We start from the raw sequence: 4,685 nt of genomic DNA on the forward strand, positions 1-4,685 counted from the left end.
AACCTTGGGAACTAAGATGTTATGTCCCTTGTGCCTGTAATTAAATACTCAATATTTAATTTAGTTACTAGAACTCATGACTTCAACAAGATAATAACGAACGTACCTTGAGTGAGAACGCCTATGAGCGTCGACTTGCCCGCCTCGTTCGCCCCCATCACCGCGACCCACAGCTCGACGCTCTGCTGCGTGTCCGCCAGCTGCGAACCGAGTACGTACTGTAGCGTAGACAGGTTTAGACAGAGATAGAATTATCAAATCTTTTGACCCTTATCGTGTAACCAGTTTTGGTGTTTGTTGAAACTTGACAGTTGGTGCGTTCATTGTGTTTGTTCGGTTAAGTTAGTTATGCTATTTGTCGGTGTGTTTTAATTTATCGTGTTAAGTAGTAAATTATATTTCAATTGTGTTAAGTGAACAGTTTGGTCCTTCGAGCCGGATTTAAAGTGCGTACGTAAGTTTAAATTAACAGATGTGAACTTAGAAAATATATTTCCTGGTTACATTTTCTGTATAAGTATGTATTTACAAAAGAAAAGTAGTATATGTAGTATATCAGTTGTCAGGTTTCCATAGCACGAGTTTTGTACAAGCTTAATTTGGGATCAGATAGCCGTGTGTGAAAAATGTCCCAGGATATTATTATTATTAGTTTCAAAGATTTAGAATTAGGATTACGTTGTTAATGTACCAGGAGAACATAAACAGTGAGACGGTTTCATCGAACGATTAGATTAAAAGAGTCAATTAGTTTCCGTTAGGATTACAGTGATAATGTACCAGGAGATCATAAACAGTGAGTCGGTCTCACCGAACGATTAGATTAAAAGAATTTTGACGAGACGTTTGGCGCGGTTGGTAGATACTTGCCTTTTCACGCCGAAGGTTGTGGGTTCGATTCCCACCCAGGACAGACATTTGTGTGCATGAACATGTCTGTTTGTCCTGAGTCTGGGTGTAATTTTCTGTATAAGTACGTATTTACAAAAGAAAAGTAGTATATGTAGTATATCAGTTGTCAGGTTTCCATAGCACGAGTTTTGTACAAGCTTAATTTGGGATCAGATGGCCGTGTGTGAAAAATGTCCCAGGATATTATTATTATTAGTTTCAAACATTTAGAATTAGGATTACGTTGTTAATGTACCAGGAGAACATAAACAGTGAGACGGTTTCACCGAACAATTAGATTAAAAGAGTCAATTAGTTTCAATTATAATCAATGCTGTTTCTCACGGAGACGCAAATACTCCGCCCTGCCGACACCAGCTACCTTAACTATCCCGGCTACATGCTAGAAGAATCTTTTAAAGCGAAAGCCGGAGTATGCTTGTTCGTCAGGGCGGGTGTTTGTTATCACCGATTGCGCTGTTTGGAGGACCCCTCTTTCTCCATGTTGGTGGTACGTGTGGACCTGGTTCGTCCGAGTCGAGTCTACGTGTGCCTCTACAGATCCCACAATGGTGACTTGGAGACAAGCCGATTATTTGACCATCTTAGTCGGGTGGCAGATGCTGCGCAAGAGCAGTTTCCTAACGCGGAATTGGTGTTTTTTGGGGGATTTTAATGCTCACCATGAATCATGGTTGAAATCGCTTAAAACTGACCATGCTGGAAGAACTGCTCATGCTTTTGCTCTCACACACGACTTGACCCAACTGGTTGATCAGCCCACCAGGATCCCAGACATTGATGGGCAAGCGCCTTCTCTACTGGATCTTCTGCTGACTTCTCACCCGGTGGAATATCAGGTTGTGGTTCAAGCTCCACTTGGTTCTTCGGATCACGGCCTTATATCTACCAAAGTGCCACAGGCCAAGCTGCCGCCATCAGCGGTATGCAAACGTCGCGTTTGGCACTATAAGTCGGCAGATTGGGACGGTATGCGCGATTACTATGCGTCAGTCCCTTGGAAGGAACGTTGCTTCAGTGGGAATGACCCGACAGCTAGTTCCGCTGCTGTTGCTGATGAGATCATGTTAGGAATGGAATACTACATTTCTAGCTCAGATCTCATCAATAGGGGTACGCGTAACCGTTGGTTCACTCGTGAATGTGCCGACGCTGTATCATCTAAGCAGGCGGCATATCGCACGTGGATCAACGGCTGCATTAGCGGGGCATCTAACATTGACTCACTGAAAGATAGATAGATAGATAGATAAAGTCTTTATTTGGATCACACCACATGAGTAAACTTAAACAGAGTTTAAGTTAATTTATGTCGTAGAAAAAAATAAATAAAACATTAACTTACAAAAATATTTCCAAAAATATTTCCAAAAATATTTTGCATCTAATTTTATTTAATCTATATCTATTAAATATAATTGGATGCAAAATGGGAATTGCATAATTATGGAAACACAAAGAAAAGAGAAAAAAAAAAAAAAAAAAATAACAAAAATTAACTGTAAAGTGGTGTGGCATCCAAAATGGACAACCTCTCAGTTGAAGCTGGCATAATATTAACCCAGCACTGATTTTCAGAGGCCTCCATGTGACAGTGACGGACGGCCATGTAAACGTGACAAAGAGTAATATCAAATATTAAAGTGGTAGATTGTTACATATAAACAAGTTATTAAATTACAAGTTAATAAAACTTAAAACTAAAGTCGTTATCTGAAATACATATACGATTATAAAAAAATAGGAGATTAAATCCGATATACAAATTAAAAAGTTGACATTTAGGCGGTATTTTTGAAAATTAATATGACTCCGACTCAAACTCAGCGATCAACGCCATGGGAAGTAATGGCGGCCAATGCTATTAAGAAACAACACGGCGAATGAGCATTCTGAGAAGCGAGAATAGGTAAGTACTTAAGACCTAATCTTTGTTTTTGCTTTACATAAATATATTACGTTATTTGTGTTTACAGATTAACCATGTAATTTTTTTTTTTTTTTTTTTTTTTTTTTTCAGCCTTTTGCCGTCCACTGCTGGACGAAAGCCTCCCCCATAGAACGCCAACCATCCCGATCTTGGGCAGTCCGCATCCATCCCGAACCTGCCACCTTTTTTAAATCGTCGGCCCATCTTGTCATAGGGCGTCCTACACTACGTTTGCCTAAGCGTGGTCTCCACTCCAACACGTGTCGGCTCCATCGGCCATCAATGCGCCTGGAGACATGACCAGCCCACTTCCACTTCAGCGAGCTAATTCTAAGCGCGATGTCGGTGACTTTAGTTCTCTGGCGAATGTCCTCATTTCGGATTCTATCTGCCAGAGAAACCCCAAGCATCGCGCGTTCCATTGCTCGCTGAGCGACCCTAAATTGGTGGACCAGTCCTACAGTAAGTGTCTACGTTTCGGCACCGTAAGTCATTACAGGTAGGACGCACTGATTGAAGACCCTGGTCTTAAGCGACTGTGGGATCGACGATTCAAAAATATGACGTAACCTCCCGAATGCCGCCCAGCCCAAACGTATTCTTCTTTTAGCCTCCTTCTCAAAGTTGTGCCGGCCAAGTTGTATAGTTTGGCCCAGGTAGATATATTCCTGCACAACTTCAAGTGGAGAGCCATTTACGACCACTGGTCTCGGGGATACATGACGGTTTGCCATAATTTTGCTCTTTTCAATGTTCATCCCGAGACCTACTTGTCTTGAAGAATCGCTCAGGCTGTTTAGGATCTCTTCCAAATCCTGCAGAGTCTCCGCCATGATGACAATGTCGTCGGCAAATCGCAGATGTGTAATGTGTTGGCCATTTATATTAATGCCGCGTCCGTTCCAATCGAGCGTCTTGAAGACGTCCTCCAATGCATTGGTAAAGAGTTTCGGTGATATTACATCTCCCTGTCTTACCCCGCGATGCAATTGGATTGGTCTTGTGCTCTGATCTTGTACTTGGACGGTCATGGTTGCGGCTTCGTACAAACACTTTACCACCTGGACATACCGACAGTCAATTAGGCATCTCTGCATGGATTCCAGAACAGCCCAGGTCTCGATGGTATCGAAGGCTTTTTCGTAGTCCACAAACGCTAGGCATAGAGGCTGATTATATTCCTCGGTCTTCTGTATTATTTGCCTTAGTATGTGTATGTGGTCTACGGTACTGAAGCCTTTTCGAAACCCAGCCTGCTCCACGGGTTGGAAGTCATCGAATTTTCGGGCAAGACGATTCGTGATTACCCTCGAAAACAATTTGTAAACGTGGCTTAAAAGTGAAATGGGGTGGTAGTTTTTCAGAAGAGCTTTATCGCCCTTCTTGAAAAACAGCACCACCACACTTCTGCTCCATGTCTTCGGTGTTGTACCATTGTGGAGGACGGAATTAAAGAGGTGTGCCTCCTGCTTTGAGAAGCTCTGAGGTAATTCCGTCATCTCCTGGAGCCTTTTTGTTTCCAAGTTGCCCGAGAGCAATCCTAATCTCGCCCAAATCGATGTCGGGAAGATCGTCTGATAGATGGCGTGTTAGTCTGGCTCGTGGGTCATCCGCACTGGAGGTACTCGTGATGAGTATAAATCGCCATAGTACTTTTCGACTTCAGCTAGAATCTCTGGTTTTGAGGTGACGGTTGTGCCTTGTATGGTTCTGAGTTTTGTCAGGTGACAACAGGAGGTATGTGACTTTGCAAAAACCTTTGAGCCCCTATTGAGTGCTATATTCCGGGTATTCGCTCGTCTTGTGTCACGCCTTATTAGTTTTTTAACCTTCCTGTTAAGTG

The sequence above is a fragment of the Nymphalis io genome, chromosome 29 (genome assembly GCF_905147045.1).
Source record: "Nymphalis io chromosome 29, ilAglIoxx1.1, whole genome shotgun sequence".
In the NCBI taxonomy this organism is placed as follows: domain Eukaryota; kingdom Metazoa; phylum Arthropoda; class Insecta; order Lepidoptera; family Nymphalidae; genus Nymphalis; species Nymphalis io.